This window comes from Orcinus orca, chromosome 2 (genome assembly GCF_937001465.1).
Source record: "Orcinus orca chromosome 2, mOrcOrc1.1, whole genome shotgun sequence".
Lineage (NCBI taxonomy): Eukaryota > Metazoa > Chordata > Mammalia > Artiodactyla > Delphinidae > Orcinus > Orcinus orca.
This window is the reverse complement of record NC_064560.1, coordinates 13,960,482-13,970,145: the sequence shown is the minus strand read 5'-3', so window position 1 is coordinate 13,970,145 and position 9,664 is coordinate 13,960,482. Positions and strand designations below refer to the sequence as shown.

Below are 9,664 nucleotides of genomic sequence, written 5' to 3'. Positions count from 1 at the left end.
ATACTTAAACTTACATATGTTATATGTCAATAATATCTCAATAAAGCTGGAAAAATGAAAAAAAAATCCACCTGCCAATGAAGGGGACACAGGTTTGATCCCTGGGCCGGGAAGATCCCACATGCTGCGGAGCAACTAAGCCCATGTGCCACAACTACTGAGCCTGTGCTCTAGGGCCCACGAGCCACAACTACTGAAGCCCACGTGCCTACAGTCCATGCTCTACAACAAGAGAAGCCACCACAGTGAGAAGCCCACACACCACAACGAAGAGTAGCCCCACTTGCTGCAACTAGAGAAAGCCCGCACACAGCAACAAAGACCCAACACAGCCAAAGATAAAATAAATAAATAAATTTTTTTTTTTAAAAAGTTCACTACTTCAAGTCTGACACAACACTTGGCATGAGAGTTTTGAGGGTCTTAGGATGTGGATAGGTATATTTCATAGTTGGGAGGAACGTGAATAATTTATAGCCAGAGCATGGACTTTGATAAACTGAAGAAATAGCCACAGAGTTTTCCCGTGTGTGTGTTTCTCTGCTGGGTGACTTTGCAGCTCCCTGCCCATCAAGAGTCGGAGTCCACTCTTTGCACCTGAGTTTAACCTTATGACTTTTGTTGGTCAACAGGATTTAGCACAGGTAATGTAAGCAGAGAGTTGAAAAGTCTTTATGTTTGGGGGCTTGCCTTCTCTTGCTTCTGGGAACACTGCAACCCCCTTGTAAAGAAGCCCAGGTTAACCTCTTAGAAAATGAGAGGCCCCCACATCCCAACTCCAGACATGTGAGGGAAGCCATTCTAGACCATTCAGCCTCAGTCAATTTGACTCACAGTATGTGTTCCACACCCCAACCCAGTGAAGCATGAGAACAAATATTTTGTGTGTGCTTTAAGCCACTGAGTTTTGAATGATTTGTTACTCGGGAAAAGCTAACAGGTACACAGTGGTTTTAGATTGTCAAAATGACTAGGGAATTCTATTGGCATTCAGTTGGTAGGGGCCAGGTGGGCTAAATGTCCAGCAATGCACTCGTGCAGTCCTGCACAGTGAAGAATTATTCCACCCAATCGCCAGTAGGGTCCCCACCAGAGAACACCACAACTATGTCTGAGCTTGCCACCCTGATTGGAAGAGAGAAGAGTTAAAGGAAGTTAGTATTTATTAAGTGGGTTATCTGTACCAGACATTTTACATGCATTACTTCATTGATTCTATGCAACAGCCATCTATGCTTAGCCCCACTTAACAGAAAAGGGGGCTAGAGAGGTAACTTGGCTGTCTCATTTCACATAGCTAGTAAGTAGCATCACCAGGACTTGAACCCATGGCTGTCAAACGTCATCTCAGAGAGGTCTTCCCTGACCACCTATTCCAAGGTGCCCTCCACACCCACCACCATCACTCTTTATTAGGTTACTCGTTCATTTTTTTCATAGCACCTATCTCTATTTGAAATCAGTGTGTTTGTTTACTTGTTGTCATAAGCCCCCTACCAGAATGTAAGTCCCATAGAAGCAGAGATTTTGTGGGATTTATTCACCACTACATCTCCAATGCCTAGGCATGTAAAAAGCACTCAGAAAATTATTGTTGAATGAATGAAGTGAATGAATGGCTTTCCATCAAATCCTCATGCAGGCTGGGGTCTCAGCTTTTATTTCTGATGGTCCCAGATTCCTTCTCCTCTCCACTGGCTCTGATTAATGTGACCCAGCCTGAGACCTCTGACATGACTAAAGGAACTTCAGAGATCCTCTAATCCAATCCTTTCATTTTCCAACTAAGAAAAATGAGGTCACCGACATTTCCCTGGGGATATCCCTTCTCAAGCCACATGTTGGTCTCAAACACTTCTGTCACTTCCCTGAGCCTGTTTATTCATCTTTAAAATGTAGATAATAACCACCCTGCCTGCTTCACTGAGTTGCTGTGCAAATGATATAAAATAATGTGACTTCCTTAAATCTCACCAGCCTCAGGGATGAAAATTAATTATCATGATAACAATCACAGATAGTAACCTTGAGCCTGTGGTGCTAACTCGGGCTCTTAAAAATATGGAGAGCTCTTTAATTTGATCATGATTTGGACACTTGCTATATCAACAAATTCCTTCTCAACTTTATATGATTGTAATAACTGCAGCTAACAAGACAAGTGTGGTTGTCTGTTGCTGTATAACCAATCACCTCAAAGCTTAGTGGCTTAAAACAAGAAGATTTATTATTTTTCATGATTCTGTTGGCTGTGTGGTTCCTCTGCCTGGGTTCATTAACGTAGTGGTATTCAGCTGGTGGATATGCTAGGCTCTGGGCTCGATGGGAACAGCTGATACACAGCTGGGCCCCTCTCTCTCCTCACGATCTTTCATCCCAGTCTTCTTTGTGGCATGGTGTTCCAGGAGGATAAAGATGGAAGGTGCAAAGTTTCTCCAGGCTTTTTTTTTTTTTAATTTTATTGAAGTCTAGCTGATGTACAGTGTTGTATTAATTTCTTTGGTACAGCAAAGTGACTCAGCCATACATATATACATATTCTTTTTCATATTCTTTTTCCATTATGGTTTGTCACTGGATATTGAATATAGTTCCCATACTATACAATAACACCTTGTTTATCTACCCTATATACAATAATTTGCCTCTGCTAATCCCAAACCCCCATTCTTTCCCCCACTCCCACCCTCTCCCCCTTGGCAACCACAAGTCTGTTCTCTGCATCTGTGAGTCTGTTTCTGCTTTGTAGGTATGTTAATTTGTGTTATGTTTTAGATTCCACATATAAGTGATATCATACGGTATTTGTCTTTCTCTTTCTGACTTACTTCGCTTCGTATGATAACCTCTAGGTCCATCCATGTTGCTGCAAATGGCATTATTTCATTCTTTTTGATGGCGGAGTAATATTCCACTGTATATCACATATAAATGATATCATATGGTATTTGTCTTTCTCTTTCTGACTTACTTCGCTTAGTATGAAAATCTCTAGGTCCATCCATGTTGCTGCAAATGGCATTATTTCGTTCTTTTTGATGGCGGAGTAATATTCCACTATATATATATATATATATATATATATATATATATATATATATATATATATATACCACATCTTCCTTATCCATTCATCTGTCGATGGACATTTAGGTTGTTTCCATGTCTTGGCTATTGTAAATAATGCTGCTATGAACATAGGGGTGCATGTATCTTTTCGAGTTTTATCTAGATATATGCCCAGGAGTGGGATTGCTGGATCTCCTCAGGCCTTAATTCCAAAACTTGTACAACATTATCTCCACTTTATCCAATTAGTCAAAGTCACAAGGCCAGCCCATATTCCAGGGAGTGGAGGATAGAGTCCACTTCTGGATGGGAGCAGCAAACTCACATTGCAAAGGGCTGTGCATTCTGGAATGGGACAAACTTGCAACCATGAAAAGAATTTTCGAGATTCCACATTATCTTATTTTCATAGCTCAGACAAAGGCAAGTATTGTTAATAATGTGCTTCTGATTTCTGAAAGCAACGTTCAAGTAAAGCTATTCTCAGATAGCTCTGTTATAATATATATTTTTTTCTTTTTAAAAATATGCAACGCTTCATGAATTTGCGTGTCATCCTTGTGCAGGGCCCATGCTAATCTTCTCTGTATCATTCCAATTTTAGTATATGTGCTGCCAAAGCGAACACTGTTATAACATTTTTAAATCAATTGTCAAATAGCTTTTTTAATAAGATTATTATAAAAATCAACAAATGCTTATCCTTTCCCTACAAATACACACACACCAGGAATAGTTGTCCCTCACCACTAGCCATTTAATTCCTACTTCTTTTTTGTTTTTATAATTAATTAAATTTTTTTTTTTTTGGTTGTGTTGGGTATTCGTTGCTGTGCGCAGGCTTTCTCTAGTTGCGTCGAGTGGGAGCTACTCTTCGTTGCAGTGTGCGGGCTTCTCATTGCAGTGGCTTCTCTTGTTGCGGAGCACGGACTCTAGGCACGTGGGCTTCAGTAGTTGTGGTTCACGGGCTCTGGAGCGCAGGCTCAGTAGTTGTGGCGCACGGGCTTAGCTGCTCCGTGGCATGTGGGATCTTCCCAGACTAAGGCTCGACCCCGTGTTCCCTGCATTGGCAGGCGTATTCTTAACCACTGCACCACTAGAGAAGTCCCTCCTAGTTCTTTTTTAATGTAAAAACTTTCCTTCCGCTTTCTAATTAGCTGTGGCAGAATTTTCATCGGTATTGTAGCTTGGCAGTTACCTAAGTTTCCTACTTATTTTGGCCAATTGCCACCTAGAATATTAAGTCCTCTGAGACAAGCTGTCAAAGGCAACATTCCTGGAACTGCCTATCACATTTTTTTCCACACTTAGGAAGAGCAAGTGTCCCCATAGGGCAAAGCAATCTCCTCTGAATCTGGAAGGGAAAAAAAACAGGAAGAGCGAACTCTGACATTCAGCTTCTGGTAGTCTACAGAGCTACTTTTTTTTTTTTTTTTTTGCAGTACGCGGGCCCCTCACTGTTGTGGCCTCTCCCGTTGCAGAGCACAGGCTCCGGGACGTGCAGGCTCAGCGGCCATGGCTCACGGGCCCAGCCGCTCCGCGGCATGTGGGATCTTCCCGGACCGAGACACGCACCCGTGTCCCCTGCATCGGCAGGCGGACTCTCAACCACTGCGCCACCAGGGAAGCCCCAGAGCTACTTTTAATAGCTGGGTGACCATTAACTGTCAATGTGGCCTTTTTAGTTGTTCAGTGATTTTTGGAGCCAACAGATATTTTGTAAGAACTAAAAAAATCTAAATTTACTGAGAGAAATAGTCCTCAATTTTTTTCCTTAATTGGCAAAAAAAAAAAAAAAAAAAAATTCAAACTACTCCCTTTATCTACTTTTAACCATTTGTTTAAAAACTTAGGCAGGTTCAGTTCAAGTCCCAAATTACAAAAATTGTTGAAGATAGCATTTTTTTTATTAGTTATTTTTGGCTGTGTGGGCTTTCTGTAGTTGCCGTGAGCGGGGGTTTGCTCTTCCTTGTGGTGCGGGGCTTCTCACTGCGGTGGCTTCTTTTGTTGCGGAGCACGGGCTCTAGGAGCGCGGGCTTCAGTAGTTGCAGCGCACGGGCTTATTTGCTCCGTGGCATGTGGGATCTTCCCAGACTAGGGCTCGAACCGGTGTCCCCTGCATCGGCAGGCGGATTCTTAACCACTGTGCCACCAGGGAAGTCCCAGCGTTTGTTTTTAACATGTCTTAAAAATCGGCCATTATAGGCCGATTGACAAATTTTCTGCTCAAAAGGAAAAGTAAGAGAAAACAGATTTCTATAATTAATTAGGAGAATTTAAATTTATTTTAATTTTTCTATTGAGTCTAATATTCTATTTATTAGTATTTTTTAAATTTTTATAATATGCAATTCATTATTTAATGAAAGCTATCACATATTTTCATATAAGGAACACCCCAGGGTTCCAATCAATTTTATTTAATTTAGGAATGATCATTATATTTATATACATAAATCCACATGTGTCTTATGAATTGGATTTATTTAAAATTCTCCTATATTTAATAAATTATGAACTTTTGAAAAACATGCATATTTGTCCCATTCCTCTGACCATACTGGGTACAATTGTTCACTTAAGGTACAGTTAATTTTCCTTTTAGTGGCTGTTTTTGTTTAGATTTTTATTTATATAGTCAGACACTAACTTTTAAGCTTTGGTTAGATCTGTCTAATATATCACTTTGTACAAGCGTTTCCCCCAGAGCACTATAAATCTGCAATGAGAAGGAAGTATGGGCAAGCAAGTAAGAAAAACGTCCAGGAATGAATCCGTGCTAAAGATTGCACACAACTGAATATTTTGCATTTTAAGTTATTCTTATTTTGTTATCTCCAAAGGGTCAGGCATTAAGTTTTAATTTACCCTGATGACCTTAATCAGATTTGTTTCAGATTTATGAGGACTGTAAAATTAGGAAACTTTCATTAAAAAAATTAAACCCCCTGGATGGCTTCCCAAAGCACATCCAGCATTACTTACGACTTTATTATTTCAGCTAGTTGGATACATCATAACCACAGCTCTAGCCAGGTCTGTAAGAGTTCTGTGACTGACGCCTAATGGAACCAATTTTCACTCTGGCAGAACAAGTTCAAGTTCTAATACTAACTTGAATCCTAGTTTCCTTTGAATGCCAGGAACCAGATCCTTGAAGAAGAAAATGTATCAGAGCATCTGCCTATTAAGCGACATTCCATTTATTTCATCTAAATAGCTCGCAGGAACAATTGACTAAAATCAAATCTAAAATAGAAAACAAATAGTTTTTTAATTACTGAATTTCCTTTATTCTTTTTTTAGTCTTCTTTCCCTCTTGGCCTCAATTTTCTACAAAATTCCCCTATTTCCACTGAGGACCAGAGACCTTTTTAAAACAGGAACAAATGTTTCAGTGCACTCACTCACCTACACTAACAACCATATTACAGTCACAGTTCATTGACTGTCACCCGCCCACATTTTTATTACCCTACATCTGATGAACATTGATGCACTTGGGTTTCTTCCTCTGCACTGGAAGGAAAAAATAATAATTTAGATAGAATTCTAAGAACTTAGCACGTTTTGTCAATAGCTTCATTGTTCCTTGTGTCCATTCATCACATCTTGCCTGCTACTGAAATCTTTCCTTACTTTCCAACATTATTAAAGTCAGTCATTATTAAAGCCATCTCAAAAAGAGATGGATACTTCTGCAACTTCTAAGATACTGTCAACTAAGAATCATATTTTCAACACTTCAAATTTTATTGTATTTTCAAGCTTCGGGAAAATCTAATATTCTTGCATATTTCCTAAGATGGAATTTCATGTAGACAATGATGTGATAGGAAAGATGAGGCTTATCTAATGATTTTGGCATTGCCCCTAGATAACTGTGCTCCTCTGAGAAAAGCAGCAATGGTTTTCTTATTATCAGAGCACATTAAAGAGCACGTTCTGAAGTCCTACATGTCTTATGTTTGAGAGAGAAAAATCACTGGGAAAACAACAGTTATATTTGTATTCATCTAGTTTCATTAAAATATACTTTGGGCACTCTTTTTTTTATAACAATTTTATAACATATATTCTACAAGACCACTTAACGGATAATTGTATTTTAGTTTTATTTTTCACAAAAGTCAGGTTTAATTAAAGCTTTATGAAAAGGCTAAAAAGTATTCCACAGTTTCTAATTTTCCAACCCCTCCTTCAGTAGGAATGACTTAAGTAATTTGATCCAGATAGTTTATGTTGTTGGAGTTCAATCTCAGTGAATAAGCCTCTCTAAATAGAATGCATGTTTTAGTCATTTTCAATTAATATGAAGTAGTTTTGCCAAAATATAACTGTAAATGGGAAGCCATTATTCTGAACATTTGGAAACTATAGTTTTAAAAAAATTATTTGTTGATATTTGATATAAAAATACTGTTTAAGCCACTCATTAATGCTATTTTCCATTAGTCACAAAGAAGTAAATTCAAAGCAAAGATAATTGTTTTATTGGTTTACCAAAGATCCCTGATGAAATGCACACACCACCAAGAACAAAAGTTAGGTCCTCAACATGTAACATGTTCCAAATTTCAATGGAAACAAGACATGGGCATGGATTTATAGATGATACATTACAGGCTGACTAGGGAAAAGTCTGCACATAATGTATATTCTGTGTGTGTGTTCATGTGTGGGAACGAAAGCCAGAAAGAGAGGGGAAAAGAGCCACAATCGTATAATGGTTCTCTCTCTTAGATTTATTAATGGGGAATGGAGAGAAAGATAACCCAGGACTCTTCTCTCTGGTGACAATACAATACTAGGGAAAAAATCAGGCGTCATATGTAATTTACTATAGAATTGCTTGTCTTAGAAATAGACTAGAGGGAATACAAACTCTGTTGCATGTGCATACGTGTACAGATACAATACACACATTTTCTCTTCTGAAATTTTTATTTCAAATCTGCTTTAAATCAAAATGAGTTGAGCTCAGTCTGGGGCTGGTGAGAAAGAACCTTCTCAAAATTTTGCTCAACCCAGCAAGTGCTTTAAAAGTGAACTAATGAGCAGTATCTCTTAGTTACCTAACCATGCTCCAAGAAAGACTGGCTCTCTGTATTTTGATTTAGAAAGAAAGTGCTCGGGCTTTTTTAAAGAACAAAGAAGGAAAGCCTTCTCCATCCTTCCTTCCCTCCCTTCCTCTCCACAATTTGACCACTCCATTTTCCCCAGCTTTTCTTTTTAAATAAGGTCCGTCTCCTTTCTTTGGCCTTTCTTCCCTCCTTGTACGTCCACGACCACTAATTTGACTAAAAAGGATTTTCCACAAAGGACCCTTCTTAACACATAGGACCTTTCTTAACACATCAACGTGATAAGTGGACACCCACTATCTTGGGACTCGGCCCACCTGACCCGGGCGGTCTCCCCCGTACCCCGCCCTCTGCTCTCCTGCTTCTCCGGCGCCTCCCCCGGGGGCTGAACACCCCCGGCAGGTCTCTCGGCAAGTTGAGAGCTTGGTCTGGCGCCGCGCGGTGTGGCCACCAACTTCTGCTTTCCCCCAGGGAAAACTGCGAGACTCGAAGCGCGTCGGCAAGTGCTTCTTGTGGTCGGCTTGGGGGTCTCCGAGCCCCCGGACTGGAGGCCCAAAGCCCTCCTCCTCCCGCGCCTGGCGTCGGGGGAACCTGCGTCTGGGGATAATTCAAAGCCCTCGGAGTCCCCAACACCCAAGCACCCACATCTGCCCGAGCGAGAAAGCGCAGGATGGAGCTTGCACGGCTCGTATGGCTTCGGCGTGACCCGTGGAGAGACGAGATGCGCGTGGAGACCCAAGAGTTGGGGGAAGAGGGTGGTGAGAGGGCCCAGTCCAGGCTGCCCCTCGCGCTGGGGGCGCCGCCAGTCCAGACCTCAAAGGGAGCAAACGAGCGCGGAGCCGTTTCCCGCTTCACCAGAGAGCGGGCTTTTCGTTGAGAAGGAAAAACACAGGGAAAGTCAGCTCGCGCGCTTGTTTTGGTTTTTCGTCTGTTTGCCTCCCAATTAAAAAGTGGCCGGCTAGGCGACAGCTTTGCGGTTTTCACAGTGTAAAACGGATTAGAGGGAAAGCTCCAGCCCTTCTCGACTTTCGCTTGCGGTTTGCAACCCCCGGGGAAGGCGTGACCCTGCGGCACCTGCCGGGGCGAGCTCCTCCCGCTGCGGCCCGACCTGCGGCCTCGGCTCTCCTGGGGCGGGGCCCGGCAGGGCGGAGCCGAGGCTGCGCGCCGGGGGGAGTGGGGAGTGGGGGGTGGGAGGGGGAAAGCCGGTTCCCTCCGTGCAGGTAAACTTCGTTCCCCGGGCCGGCACCGCCTCCCCTCCCCCACGCCCTCCCGGCGCCGGGACCTGAGCTTTCCTCTGAGAGTCCGGATCCTGGGTGTGCGGAAATCCTGTGACAACCCCTGGGGGACCCCTCTCCAAGACGCGGAGGAGGGAAGAGCAAAGAAAAGGAATTTACTGCAGATGGCACCGGAACCGGAGTTGGCTTGTTCGTGTCCTGCTCGATGCTCGTAGGTTTTCCCCAAGAATCTCGAATTCGCTGAGGTCACTTATACCCAAGAAACGATGAGTTCAC

The 9,664-nt window shown here is 42.1% G+C and overlaps 1 non-coding gene across 1 annotated transcript; it reads right to left on the bottom strand.

Annotated features, from left to right (window-relative positions):
- Positions 1 to 3,590: 3,590 nt before the first annotated feature.
- Positions 3,591 to 3,697, bottom strand: LOC117197045 (U6 spliceosomal RNA). Its single transcript, XR_004477513.1, has one exon. It is a non-coding gene; the product is annotated as a U6 spliceosomal RNA (small nuclear RNA).
- Between the last annotated feature and the right edge of the window lie 5,967 nt (positions 3,698 to 9,664).